Source organism: Manis javanica, chromosome 10 (genome assembly GCF_040802235.1).
Source record: "Manis javanica isolate MJ-LG chromosome 10, MJ_LKY, whole genome shotgun sequence".
NCBI lineage: Eukaryota > Metazoa > Chordata > Mammalia > Pholidota > Manidae > Manis > Manis javanica.
In genome coordinates, this window is record NC_133165.1 from 75,531,494 (window position 1) to 75,547,336 (window position 15,843).

The window sequence follows — 15,843 nt, forward strand, 5'->3', positions numbered from 1 at the left end:
TTTCTGTTTTTCAGTGAGACCGGTCAGAATTCTGAAAGGGTACCCGTTGTCTGGCAGCTGTCTCGATCCCGTAAAGGGGTCGAGACTGCGGTCGGTAGATGTACTAGGAGCACCGCAGGCTGCAACCCTGGGGGACGCCTCGGGGAGGTTGGGGGGCCAGGGACGCCTGGTAGCCTCCCGTCTGTTTTTCCGGCAAAGTGAACCTGATGAGATAGGGTTGATTTTTGGGCGCTGAGAGTATCAACCCTCCGATTCCTTTCGGTTTCTGTTTGAGACTCTGAGTAGAACTAAAAGCGGCCGCTGTGTGTCTAATTTGTGTGTGTCTTTGTTTTTTGTGTCTTTTATGTGTCTAATTATTGTTATACTGACAATGGGACAGACAGTGACGACCCCCCTTAGCCTGACGTTAGATCATTGGACGGAAGTCAGAGCGAGGGCACATAACTTGTCAGTAGAAGTGAAAAAGGGACCTTGGCAGACTTTCTGTACCTCCGAATGGCCCACCTTCAATGTTGGGTGGCCTCGGAGGGGACTTTTGATCTCCCCACTTTATTAGCAGTAAAAGCTGTTGTCTTCCAGGATTCATCTCAAGGACACCCGGATCAGCAACCCTACATTGTAGTCTGGCAAGAGTTGGTGGAGAACCCACCGCCATGGGTGAAGCCCTGGGTACAAAAGAAAATGGGCCCTCGAGTTTTAGCTGCCCAGACTGAACCTCAGAAAAAGGAAAAAGAAACTACCAAAGTTTACCCTGATACTCAAGATTTGCTTATGGTTGATGATCCCCCTCCCCCTCTTTACCCTCCCGCCCCTATGGCACCCCCGGCGCCCCCGGCCCCGGCACTCCCAGCACCGCCAGCCCCGGCGCCCTCAGTCCCTGATGCTGAGGCAGTGGGGCCGGCTCCAGGACCTGCCCAGAGGACTCGGCGCCGCCGAGGGGCCACCTTGGACCCACCGGGTATTTTTCCTCTCCGGTCTTATGGAGTTCCTATCCTTGGGGAAGAAGGGGACCCGCCTTTCCAACCTCTGCAATATTGGCCCTTCTCCTCTGCTGATTTGTATAATTGGAAAGCTAACCACCCGCCCTTTTCAGAGGAACCACAGAAACTAACTGGTCTGGTAGAGTCCCTGATGTTTTCCCACCAGCCCACCTGGGATGACTGTCAGCAGCTTTTGCAGGTGCTCTTCACCACGGAAGAGAGAGAGAGGATTCTCCTGGAGGCACAAAGGAATGTGCCTGGAACCGACAGGCGACCTTCGCAACTCCCTCATGACATAGAGAGGGGGTTCCAGTTGACTAGATCCAACTGGAACTTTAATTCTCCAGAAGGTAGGGAGCGACTAACCATCTATCGTCAGGCTCTGGTGGCAGGTCTCCGTGGGGCCGCAAGACGCCCCACCAATTTGGCCAAGGTAAGAGAGGTCAGCCAGGGAGCCACTGAAGCACCCGCAGTATTCTTAGAGCGCCTGATAGAAGCCTTCAGGCGGTATACTCCCTTTGATCCCACTTCTGAGGGGCATAGTGCTTCAGTGGCCCTTGCTTTTATCGGACAGTCGGCACCCGACATTAGGAAAAAACTTCAGAGATTGGAAGGCTTACAGGATTTGTCGCTGAGGGATTTGGTGAAAGAAGCAGAGAAAGTTTATCATAAGAGAGAGACTGAGGAAGAGAAAGAGTTAAGGAAGGAAAAGGAAAGGGAAAGTAAAGAGGAAAAGAGGGATAGGAAGCATGAGAGAAATTTAACAAAGATCTTGGCCGCAGTAGTAGAAAGTAAGGGACGCCCGCCCTCTAGTGGTAGAACTAGTAAGGCAGGGTCCCTGGGCAACCGACCTCCTTTGGATAAAGATCAGTGTGCGTACTGCAAGGAAAAGGGGCATTGGGTGAAAGAATGCCCTAAGAAACCACCGCGGGGACCTCCGAAGAAGGTGTTGTCTCTGCTAGAAGATGAGGATTAGGGAAGACAGGGCTCGGAGCCCCTCCCCGAGCCTAGGGTAACTCTGAAGGTGGAGGGGCAACCCGTTGAGTTTCTGGTGGACACCGGTGCTCAACATTCAGTACTGACCCAAGCTAGAGGCCCCCTTTCTAGCAAAAAGTCTTGGGTGTTCGGGGCCATGGGTCAGAAACAATATGCATGGACTACCCAAAGAACAGTGGACTTAGGAGTGGGACAAGTAAACCACTCTTTCCTTGTTATACCGGAATGCCCTACACCCTTGTTAGGAAGAGACATCTTGACCAAAGTCGGGGCCCAAATATCCTTTCAGGCTGAAGATACCCGAGTGACTGATAGAGAGAAGAAACCTTTGGGCCTAAGTATTTTGTCCATAAGATTAGAAGACGAGTACCACCTTTTTAAGGAACCAGAACCCTCCCGAGTTAATCAAAGGTGGCTCAACCAGTTTCCAGGGGCCTGGGCGGAGATGTCAGGTATGGGGCTTGCTGTAAACCAGCCCCCAGTGGTCATAGAATTGAAAGCCTCAGCCTCGCCAGTAACTGTGAGATAATATCCAATGAGTAAAGAAGCCAGAGATGGAATTAGGCCCCATATCCAGAGGCTCATAGAGCAGGGGATATTAGTAAAATGTAAATCCCCATGGAACACTCCCTTGCTGCCTGTAAAGAAAGCGGGGACAGGAGATTATCGACCAGTGCAAGATTTAAGAGAAGTTAATAAGAGAACACAGGACATTCATCCCACTGTGCCGAATCCTTATAACCTGCTAAGCTCTCTGGACCCAGAAAACACTTGGTATACAGTCTTAGATTTAAAAGACGCCTTCTTTTGTTTGTGCCTGCACCAGAGTAGCCAACCGCTGTTTGCTTTTGAGTGGAAAGACCCCTCCACAGGAACTACTGGACAATTGACCTGGACTCGCTTACCACAAGGATTCAAGAATTCACCTACCCTCTTCGACGAGGCTTTACACCAGGACTTGGCCTTTTACCGAGCCTCCAACCCACAGGTAACCTTGTTACAATATGTTGATGACTTACTGATAGCCGCCCCTACACAGGAAGTCTGCCAAGAGGCCACTGGAGCCCTTTTGACTGAACTTGCTAAGCTGGGGTATAGAGCATCTGCCAAAAAGGCACAGATCTGCCAACAACAAGTGACTTATTTAGGGTATTCCCTGAGAGAAGGGAAAAGATGGCTTACTGAAGCCCGGAAGCAGACTGTGACACAGATCCCGATCCCTACTATTCCACGCCAAGTCCGTGAATTTCTGGGAACAGCAGGGTTCTGTAGATTATGGATACCTGGATATGCCACCTTAGCCGCCCCCCTGTACCCCATAACCAAAGGGGCAGCCCCATTTGTTTGGGGACCTGAACAGCAACAGGCCTTTGATGAGATCAAGAAGGCCCTCCTGTCGGCACCCGCTCTGGCCTTGCCAGACGTGACTAAGCCGTTCGTCCTTCTTGTGGGTGAACGGAGTGGAGTGGCTCGGGGAGTGTTGACCCAGCAATGGGGACCTTGGAAGAGACCTGTCGCCTATTTGTCAAAAAAATTAGACCCAGTAAGTAGCGGATGGCCTGCCTGTTTGAGAGTAGTGGCGGCCGTGGCCCTCCTAGTTAAAGATTCTGATAAACTGACACTGGGACAGAAACTCACTGTGGTTGCTCCGCATGCGTTGGAGAGTGTAATTCGGCAGCCACCCGAGAGATGGATGTCGAATGCCAGAATGACTCACTACCAAACCTTACTCCTGAATCGTGATTGTGTGGAGTTTGCCCCCCCTGCCATTCTAAACCCGGCCACTCTGCTCCCCGATTCAGGGAAGGAAGTGCTTCATACCTGCCAGAAAATCCTGGCTGAGGAGATGGGCACCCGCCAGGACTTGCAAGATCAGCCCTTAGGAGGACCAGAACTCCTGACTTGGTATACGGACGGGAGCAGTTACATCATGGATGGTAAGAGAATGGCTGGAGCTGCAGTAGTAGATGATGACCAGATTGTATGGGCCAGTGGACTCCCAACAGGCACCTCTGCACAGCGAGCAGAACTCATCGCCCTGACTCAGGCCCTAAGGATGGCAGAAGGTAAGAGACTTAACGTCTACACTGACAGCAGATACGCCTTTGCCACTGCTCATATACACGGGGCTATTTATAGACAGAGAGGGCTGTTAACTTCTGCCAGGAAAGATGTTAAAAACAAACAAGAGATTTTAGATTTGCTAGAAGCCATCCATAGGCCTAAGGAAGTAGCAATAATACATTGTCCTGGACATCAGAAAGATGACTCTCCAATAGCTCGAGGAAACCGGAGGGCAGACCAAGCCGCAAAGCAAGCAGCTCAGGGAATGAACATTTTACCCCTCCAAGTGTGTCCGGAAGCCACCCACATTAAGAGCTTCCAGTATACACCTGAAGATCTTGTTTGTATAAACAAATTAGGGTTCAAAAATTTCTCGCCCCAAGAGATATACAAGTCTGAAGAAGGGAAAGTTGTCCTGCCCCAGAGAGAGGCAGAGGAATACTTAAGGCAATTACATCAATTGACACATCTGGGAGCAAAAAATCTAAAAACCTTGGTTCGAGACTCCCCTTATCATGTTATTGGATTAGGAAAATTGGCTGACGAGGTTGTAAAAAATTGTGTTCCCTGTCAATTAGTAAACGTGAGCAAAAATCAAGCAATATCTGGAAAAAGACTTCGAGGAGATCGCCCAGGAGCTTATTGGGAAGTTGACTTCACTGAAATTAAGCCTGCTAAGTATGGATATAAGTACCTTCTAGTTTTCCTAGACACATTTTCAGGATGGACAGAGGCGTTCCCCACAAAAACTGAGACAGCTCAGATGGTGTCTAAAAAGATCCTTGAAGAGATATTTCCCAGATTTGGGATCCCAAAGGTAATCGGCTCCGACAACGGCCCTGCCTTTGTTGCCCAGGTAAGTCAGGGATTGGCCAAGATCCTGGGGACGGATTGGAAATTGCATTGTGCATACAGGCCCCAGAGCTCAGGACAGGTAGAAAGGATGAACAGAACTCTAAAAGAGACCTTGACTAAATTGTCCATAGAGACTGGCTTATGTGATTGGTTGGTCCTCCTTCCCTTTGCCCTGTTTAGAGTCAGGAACACTCCCGGCCGTTTTGGACTAACGCCTTTTGAAATAATGTTTGGGGCCCCGGCCCCGCTTCAGTCAGCACATCTTCATACATTCCCTGAGTGTGCGACTAATAAGTTTTTGCTTGAAAGGTTACGAGCCTTGGAGGCTGTGCAGAAAGAGGTGTGGGCCTCCATCAAGGAAGCCTATCGGCCAGAGGACCTCTCAGTGCCTCACCAGTTCCAGGTGGGAGACCCTGTCTACGTGAGAAGGCACTGGACAGGAAACCTCAAGCCACGGTGGAAGGGACCTTTCATCGTCCTCCTGACTACTCCCACAGCTGTGAAAGTGGACGGCGTCTCTTCCTGGATACACGCTTCACATCTAAAGAAGGCACCCCCGTCGGACCCGGACTGGTGAGTAACTCGGACTGATAACCCCCTTAAGCTTCGCTTATGTAAAAAAAACTATGCTATTAGTGATTCTGAAGCTCCTGCTACTTCCAACCCACCAGAACTCTAACCCCCATGAACCCAGGTTACTGACATGGCAAATCATTACCCCAGCTTCCCACCAAGTAGTAGTCCAGTTAACAGAACAGCATCCTAGGGGGACTTGTGGCCTACCCTCACTGTAGACATATGTACTCTCTTCAAACAAGACCCTTGGCACAGAGGTAGAATAGGGAGGCCAGGATGTGGATCTCGGGCTTCTATGAAAGAACTCCAAGATACCTGCTTCTATGTGTGCCCAGCCCCCTCAACCGATCGTGCCAAGGCCTCACAGTGTGGTGGGCAGACAGACTTTTTCTGCAAAAATTGGGGTTGTGAGCAGACTGGGACATGCTATTGGCTAACAGGGAAGTCTCCTCCAGGCCTCATAAAGGTCCAGCAGAGCACCACTCGCACCCAATGCATGACTAACCCTACCTGCAACTTAATTGACATCTCCTTTACAGATGCAGGAAAAAAGGTGACAAACTGGGAAATAGGGCTTATGTGGGGACTACGACTTTATCAGAATGGATATGATAATGGAGTCTTGTTTATGCTCAGGCTTAAGGTAGAGACCCTTCCAGCTGCCCCAGTAGGACCCAATACTGTCCTAAGAGATCAGCCACGTCTCCCAAAGCAGACCCTAGTCCTACCAGTGGACACTGCCACCATTTCCGCCATCCCCACCCTTGGCCAAGTAGCCCCCTTTCCTGGCACCGGACAATGCCTCCTCAACCTTCTCGAGGGGGCTTTCCGGGTTTTAAACACCACCAACCCTAATACTACCGAATCCTGTTGGTTGTGTTTTTCCTCTGGACCTCCTTATTATGAAGGACTGGGGTTGTTAGGCAGCTTTAACAATACAACCAGCCACGAGATCTGTAGTTGGGGCAGCCACAAGACGCTGACTCTGACCGAAGTGACTGGAAAAGGGAAATGCCTAGGCACAGTTTCTCCCACTCATAAGAATCTGTGTAATGAGACCATACCCATAGCCTCCTCGGGTGAAAACAGGTGTCTAGTCCCTCCTCCTGAGGGATGGTGGGCTTGTAATACTGGACTGACCCCGTGTGTTTCCACCTCCGCCTTCAATTTTTCCCGTGATTTCTGTATTATGGTCCAGCTAGTGCCTAGGCTGATGTACCATGATGATCTCTCAGTTGTAACAGAATTTGAACCCAGACAGAGATTTAGAAGAGAACCAGTCTCGCTGACTTTAGCCGTGTTGTTGGGAGTAGGAGTTGCAGCTGGAGTAGGAACGGGGACAGCTGCCATCATCCAAGGGAACCAACACTATGAGGGACTGAGGGCAGCTACTGATGAAGATTTAAAAACTATAGAGCAATCTATTACTAAACTTGAAGAGTCCCTAACTTCTCTTTCTGAAGTAGTGCTGCAGAATCGACGAGGACTAGATCTACTGTTCTTAAAAGAAGGAGGATTGTGTGCAGCCCTAAAAGAAGAATGCTGCTTCTATGCAGAGCATTCTGGAATAGTAAGAGATTCAATGTCTAAACTCAGAGAAAGACTAGATCAAAGGAAGAGAGAACGGGAGGCTAGCCAAGGTCTATTTGAATCCTGGTTTACTCGATCCCCATGGCTTACAACCCTGATATCCACCCTGACAGGACCCTTGCTTATTCTTGTATTACTTCTCACTTTTGGTCCCTGTATTTTAAACTGGCTAATATCCTTTGTTAGAGAAAGAGTGAGTACTGTTCAGGTACTAATGCTGAGACAACAGTATCACTCTCTTACGCAGCAAGAAGAAACAAGCATTCCATGATTGGAATATCCAAAAAGAAAAGTGGGGAAATGTAGAATCTAAGCATTTAGTGAAGACAGCAGGTTAGCCTAAGCACAGCCATCTTAAGAAGCCCAGAGGCCACTTTCTGAATATGTGACTCAGAAAGGCCTTGAAAAACAAGTTAGTCAGCCACTGTTAATTGTAGTGACCTTTAGTTAGCTAACCTCAAATCAGTTAATCATACATACCAAGCTTATCTTGCTAGAACCACCCTAAACATTCCCAAAGTGATTTTATCTAACCAGACCCCTGGGATGTGGCGTCAGCCGAAAATTTATGTGTCTATAGACAAACACTGTATTGTAGTTGTGGAAAATTTTGCCTCTTTGAAAATGCTTAAAACCCTCTGGTTTTAGCTGCTCAGGGTCCTTGTTGAGACCCGCTGCATCGGGCTAACTTGGACCCCAGCTAGCTGGTTCCTGAATAAATTCCTCTTGCTTGTTGCATCAAGAGACGCCTTTCGTGAGTGATTTGGGGTGGCGTCCTCCTCTGGGAGAATCCAACAAGCCGACCCTCCCAATCCCCCCCTACCAAACCTTCACCATGTAGCTGACTTCTTTAGTGCCAATTAGTGACCGTCTCAATTTTTTTCCCTAAAGAAAAAAAATAGCTTTAAATCTGAACTGATTACTTATTACACAATGTATTAATCACTTGAGATATCTATCATCTATCTATCTACCTATCTATCTATCTAATCTATCTATACTATCTCAAATAATTTCATACCACTCCATTTTTCCAAATGAATTTTTCCATGGAAACAGGCTTGAAAGAACCTAAGTAACTTTCCCAAGCAGTATGACTGGGATTTGGATACACATTGTCTTTCTTCAGGGCCTTAGCTTATCACTTTATTCCACTTCCTAATAGAGGCCAGTGGCATGAACTCCCAAGTGTTCCTTGGTAATCTTTCCTATTTTTTTTTCCTGTTATCTTAGCAGAAATGTTGTTCCTTCTTCTATTGTAGGCTAAAAATGCCAACTGTATTTTAGAAGCCAACTCTTCTACTTGTTTCTTTTACTATTGTGAGCCTTCAACCCCTCTCTGTATGCTCAGTTGTTTTAAGTAAAACACAGACCTAAGTCTCCCATATAAAAAATGACACAAGGGAAAACAAAAGTATACAAAAACCTGTTTTATCCTACATCTATGCATTTTGCATCTCCCTGTGGTTACACCCTTTCTTCTGTAACTTCCTTTTATATCAAGTATGAACTATTTTGGGAGACCAGTCTAAACTGTCTATCTTGCCTTATTATTGGCATTTTCTTAACTCACTTATTTAGCCCTGTTTTTTGTGCCCCACACCCTGCTGAAACTATTCACGCTTCCTAAATACAAACAAATGTCATTCTACATATTTTTCTGTACCACTTCCTACTGCTTAAGTCTCTCTCTTGAGATCTATCCTCCCTCATATTAAGAGCGCAGGCTCTCCTAATCCTCGTTCTCCCTTTTTGACAGTTTATTGTTCACTCTTCCAGGGCTGCCTACTCTTACGTCACTTGCCCCAATCACAAAGGGTAACCAGGGTTCAGTCCTCAACTTGAAATTGCTCTCATCCTAGTTCGCTTTGGCATTCTCTTTGCCACCCTCATAACTTTAAGTTCAAACTTTATGATTCTTATTTACGACTTCAAATTTTATGACTCAAATTTATATCTCTAATATCTCTCACTCAGACCTTTTCCCTCAGGTTCCCATCTATATTTCTCATTCTCTATTGGACATCATAAACTAAACCACAACAGACATCTTAAAATCAACATGTCCAATAATAAACGCATGATCTGTTCTGTCACCCTTCCTCCAGTCAAAAAATCTCTTATTCCCTGTTTTTTTCTGAATCTGAGAATGTCCACCTTTCCCCTTAGTTGCACAACTCAGCAGTATGAGTACCAGAGCCTCCTTCCCTTTATTCACACCCACGTGAGGTTCATCCCAAAGCACAATTATGCCTCTCAAATATTTCTTTAATTTCTTATTTCCTTCACTTTTTTATTTACTGTGGTAAGATACACAACAGATTTCACCATTTTAACCATTTTTAAATTTACAATTCAGTGTCACTAAATGCATTTGTACTGTTGTGCAACCAGAACCATCATTTGTCCCCATAATCTTTTTGTCTTGCTCATTTCCTCTTAATAATTGAAGCATAGGTTGTCTTTTGAATAATTATTGCAACCCCTAGGACCTCCTTATTGGTCTGCTTAATTTCCTTCAGATCCCTCCCTAATTTATCTATCCTTCATTGAGGTACCTGAGGAAATATCCCAGAAAGCAACACTGTTCCTCCATACTAAGTCTGGACTGTTCTCTATCTACTCTAGAGAACAAAGTCCAAATTCCCTAATTGGTCACACAAAGCCAGTTTAATAGGTCACTTCCCTAGTTTGCTCCGCAGCTCCATGTTTCATAACCTCCCTACTTCCACACAATGCTCACAGCATAAACCCCATGCAAGAACATGAGGGAACACATGTACTATGCCAGTCATACTGAAATGAAATACAGTTATCTGATGTGTCAGATTTTATTTCTTAGCTACATATATTTCTATTAGGCCTGTAATATTTCTCTTAGGTCTGTTTCATATCCTAAACATACACATGCAAGAACCCAATCCAAAGGCAGAGTCTGCTATTATAGATTCCTTAGTTGTAACACCACTGCGCTAGAAAGAGCGAGCATTTGGGTTCATGACAGCCTGATTCTCAGTACAACTTGGTGTTACGGATGTGCCTCAGCAAATGACAGTGGAGATGTATTGTTTCTATAACCCTCTTGTGCTCTATCATTTTAATGTGTAGTTTTCCTTCCTCTCCTTTAAAACATCAACTAATTTTGCAATGAATAATCCAATTCCAGACCTTTCCTGCTATCATAAACTCTTTACAAGTAAATTCACCACCCCATTCTTGCTTGTCAGTAATGGGAAGAGGAGAGGCCTTACTTGAGTAAGTGAAGTCAGGGCACTCTGAGTGACTGTCCTTCACTGCTGGAGAAATCACAATACTAGTTCAAACAAATGAATGGTAGGGGGCACCAGGATCAGAAACAATAGGTGAGTCATGTGTTACCTTACTGCAAGTGCACCGGCCTTTGATTTCACTTTCTTGTCTAAGCTTCAGAAAAGCTAGATGCAAGACCTTAAGTATCTTGCTCCAATGTTGAGAGAGCAAGACCTGATAGTCTGCTAAGCTTTCCAAACTTGGAACAGTAATTTTTTTTAAACGCATGCATGATATTCTCTTGCAACAAGTAATCTTACTACCTAATGTAATTACTAGTTAAATGTGAATCTTTAATTAAGAGACAGACATTAGGAGTTGCATTTGCTTCTGGCAAATCCAAGAGAGGAAAATTCAGCTCACTTGATGGAAAGAGGTTGGAATCAATCAAGTATGACACGATTCCTTGCCATGAACTATGGGCAGACATACCCTCTCCCTCCAGATCTGCTTGAATAGACTTCTCTGCTAAAGCTCTGATCTCACAGCACCATTGCTTCCAGAGGTCCCTTTCTGACTCATCTGAATTAGAAGACATCTTTCTGGGATACCATTGTACATACATTTCATAACACTTAACACACTGCGAGAACTTTTCATCGCCTTTTCTCTCTACTCTACCAGGATATGAAAAATGGAATATGTTAGTCAGCTTGTGCTACCAGGCAGGATCAAGCTCTACACCCGAGAACACTGTCTAATTGTTAATAAAATTAAAAAGAGACAATGACCCAGAGAAGTGGGGAGGGAAAGGAGAGAAGGAGGACAGGAAAAAAAAGTGAGTTAAGAAAATGGATTTAATTTGTTGAGGAGCGAGTAACTTCCATGTTTAAGCTTCCAATCCATCTTGACAAGTAAATTCATTCCTACTGTGACATCTTGTTACAATGTTGAAAATTACTCTGTGAGTTGTTCCTTGTGCTCTCCAGTTGACAACTGGGAGCAGTGATTACTTACCTTTCTGTGATAGTACAATGAACTAATAATCATAGTTTCTAAAAAGTCTTTAACTCGATATTAGATGACATACCATAATTCTATGGAAGTAACTGTTATGGTCAATTAAATGAATAATTATTGCTTTAAAAAGTCTTTAAATAGTTTTAATGATGAACATTAACAGCTCCTTTGGAGCTATTAGTTGGATCAATAATTCTTATTTTAAAAATACTCAAAGTACATATTTTTACATTAGGTTATTAGGGCTTCTTAAGTCAATATCTTCTAAAGGAATGGGTTTACATAGTTGGCAGTTTTATAAGTAATTCAATATATTTCTATGTCTATCAAATAGACTACAATAATTAAAATTAAATAATTCACCCCTCCAAACCTCTCTGATTATGGAAGTAAGAAATATGTAGAAACTGAAAAAGTAGAAAAGTATCATTATATCTTACAAATAGTTTTTGATATTCAAATATATTTAAACAATCATAAGAATGCACAATACTGCAGTTTTTTAGTCAAATGTTTCCTGAAATATACCTGGTTAGCCATCTGAGGGAAAAAGATAATCACTGAAGAAAGAAAAAAGTCCTATTTCCTTAATAGGAACTTCCAAATAAGTTTTCAGTTATATATTATTTTATACATAAATTCAATAATATGATTTTTGTGAATAAGAAAATCAAATAATTTGGGCAACTCTTATTTTATAATTGTTGTAAAATTCCTTTGCCTCCTTATCTAGTTCTTATTGGTTTACATATTTTTTCCATTGGAATATAGTTGATATAAAATATTATATTGGCTTCAGAGTTATAACATACTGCCTTAACAATTATACATTACTAAATGCTCACCATGGTAAGTGTAATTACCCACTGTTACCATGCCAAGATATTACAATATTTTGGTTATACTGTCTGTGTTGTACTTCCATTCCTATGACTAATTTATTTTATAAATTGAAGTTCATACCTCTTTATCATCTTCACCTGTTTCACCCTTCCCCTCCACCCACTTCCCTATGATAATCAACAGTCTGTTGTCAGTATTTATGGGTCTATTTCTTTTTTGTTTGTCTTGTTTTTGAGATTCTACATATAAGTGAAATAATATGGTATTTGTCTTTATCTGACTTATTTTGCTTAGGATGATGCCCTCTACAACCACCCACATTGTCACAAATGATAAGATTTCTTTCTTTTTTATGTCTGAGTAGTATTCCATTTCATACATGTACTATGTCTTCTTTATCCATTCATCTATTAATGGACACTTGGGTTGCCTCCATATCTTGGCTGCTATAAATAATGCTTCAGTAAACAGGTGTGCATGTATCTTTTCAAATTAGTGATTTTGTTTTATTTGGGTAAATTCCCATAAGTGGAGTAGCTGGGTCATATGGTATTTGTATTTTTAGTTTGTTGAGGAACCTCCAAATTGTTTTCCACAGTGACTGGACAATTTACAATTTACATTTCCACCAACAGTGTAGGAGTGTTTCCCTTTTTCCACATCCTCGCCAACACTTGTTATTTCTTCAGTTTTGGATAATGGCCATTCTGACTGGTGTGAGGTGATAACTCATTATGGTTTTGCTTTGCATTTCTTTGATGATGAATGATTTTGAGCATCTTTTCATGTGCTTGTTGTCGATCTGTATGTCTTCTTTGGAAAAATGTCTATTCAGGTCCTCTGCCCTTCTTTTTAATTGGATTGTTTTTCTGGTGCTGAGTTCTTTATATATTGTGGATATTAGCCCTTTATCAGATATATTATTTGCAAATATATTCTCTCATATGGTAGGTTGCATTTTTCATTTTGTTGAGTGTGTCCTTTGCTGTACAGGAGCTTTTAAGCTTGATGTAGTTCCACTTGCTTATTTTTGCTTTTGTTTCCTTTGCTGGGGGACATATACCCAGAAAAAAAATTTCTCATGCTGATGTTCATGAGATTTCTGTCTATGTTTTGTTCTAAGAGTTTTATGGTTTCACATGTTCGATTTAGGTCTTTAATCCACTTAGAGTTTTACTTTTGTATTATGGTGCAACAGTGGTCTAGTTTCATTCTCTTGCATGTAGCTGTCCAGTTTTCTCAATAGCATTTATTGAAGAGACTGTCTTTTCCCCACTGTATATTCTTGCCTCCTTTTTCATGTATTAATTGACCATCTTTGCATGGGTTTATTTCTGGGCACTCTATTCTGCTCCATTGATCTTTGGGTCTGTTCTTGTGCTAGTACCATACCAATTTAGTGACTGCAGCTTTGTAGTAGAGCTTGAAGTCAGGGACCATGAAACCCCCAGTTTTGTTCTTCTTTGTCAAGATTGCTTTGGTTATTCAAGGTGTTTTGTGGATTCATACAGATTTTAGTAATCGTTAGTTCACTGAAAAATTCATCTTTTATTCTGTGTTGTTTCTATAGTGTTTCTATGCATCATGCTCCTTTCGGATTCAGCAGACACTGATTGATTGTTTACTATGTGGAAGACATTGTGAAAATCTTTTTTTTCCCCCAAAATTATATACTGAACCAGATTAATAACCTTGAATGTTCAATATTATCTTTTTAAATTTCCTACTGGAGAAATTTTTATTCAGAGGCCTGCAGATGACTCTCTCACTGTGGCTTAGAAGGAAGGTGACATCAGAGTTTGGAGTTAGTCTTCTGAGCTGAGGCAAGGTATTTTCTCAGTGGTCCAGAGCTGCCCATAGTTACCCTTCAATGCACCAGAAACTTTGACAGAACACTGAGAATCACTGCCAAGCAGATGAAAGATTTGGGACTCAGCACTACCCCAAGTTTCCTCTTATTTTCCATTTCAACAATGGCATTAATGCAAAAGGAGAGTTTAGTAAAGATTTTTCAAATGTCTATATTGTGTATCTTAACCCAGACCATGTAAACATTCCTGTTTAGTCTTCCTTCTCAGTGTCCCCATCACATGTGTCAATCCTAGTATTCCTTTTTCACACTTGTTTTCTCCCTTTAAATTTACCATTCTTGTCTTAATGTGAGTGCTTACCTATATTCTTTTTCTCTCTTCCTCTCCGTCTTTTCTTTCTTTTCCTCCCTTTCCCTCTCTTCTCTCTTCTTCCTCTTTCTCTTCTGGTGAGATATACATTCTTTCTCCTTCTCCTTTGTTGGTTCTTTCCTCTCACTTTCCTCTTCTGATCCCAGATTTCACTCTAACTCTCTGAGAATCTCATAATTCCTCATTCATTCTTATATAATCAGCTCATCTTCATTTCTGTACTCCCAAATATCAGTACTCCAATTCATCAAAGTTATTAGAAAACATTAAAAGGACCCTCCATTTAAAAGGACCTGACACCCAAGAAAGCAGTTTAATAGTACTCTTCTACTACTGAAATAATCCTGGGGTGGTTAAGCACCAAACAAACAACAAAGCAAGAGGGAGGCATGGCACAGAATTCCCCAAGAAGATATTATTGAATGAAATTCTTCCATTCTTGCAATATAATGTTCCTGCAGATATGGAGAAATGCACGTGGTAAAATAAATTGGGGTATTTCTTGAGGTGGTAATTTGTAGACTGCATCTAGTTTTAAAAATTATGCATCCTTTGGCCCACTAAAATTCAACTTTAATGCTACATTTAATGCTATGTTCTAAAGCAGAAATCTAAGAGGTTTTTTAAAAGTGCAAATTCAAATGAAAGAAGACCTACTTTACACAGAGATAACCAATCTAAGTCTTACACAGGATCTCCTAAAAACAAAGCCTGAGATAAAAGCTTTCTTTCATAGTTTATTTATAAAGTGGTTCCAGGGAGCAAATGGTGAGGGACAGTGGGAATGAAGAGAAAAGAAGAGGTAACATAAACATGCCTTATCAAATTGTCCAGCATGACTGGTGCTCAATCCCACAGCACCTTCTAAAGAGCCAGAGAAAATATGTCTTAGAACCAAGAGTATGAAAGGATGAAGATTCACCCATTTGTTTCTAACTCTTATAGTCGAAGCTGGCCTTACAGGCATTAGTCCTTGTACAGCAGTGGACTTTGCCTGTGTGAGTGCTGCCTGGGTGGCCCATTCTCAGATATCAGAGAAGACATGCTCATGTGTATGTATTTGAAGAAGTTTCTAGCAGGTGACTTACAATGAAGTATTCTAGAGTCTTAGGACAGAAAATGAAAAGTGCAAGGAACGGAGCTGAGGAAAGGAACTTTTAGATGTCATCTGATCTAAGCTTGCCAAGTTTCACAGAACTTGTTCATAACTACTCCAGTGGCTGAAATAAAAGGTGGGGCTGAGAGGATCTGAGGGGGTGCACAAGAAGTGTCCTGATATATCACATGAAACAGCTAACACCAAAAACTGAACTGAGGTCCTATAATGCCTTTCTGAAAGACTATAACTTTTACCATTATTAGTTAAACTTAACTTAAAATTAACCACTTCCATGGCTAGTTTACTGAGAACAAAGCCCTATCAGTGAAATCTAGGGAAGGTACATGGAGAAAGAAGGTGAGCAGTAGTGTTAATAAAAAGGGCATAGGCT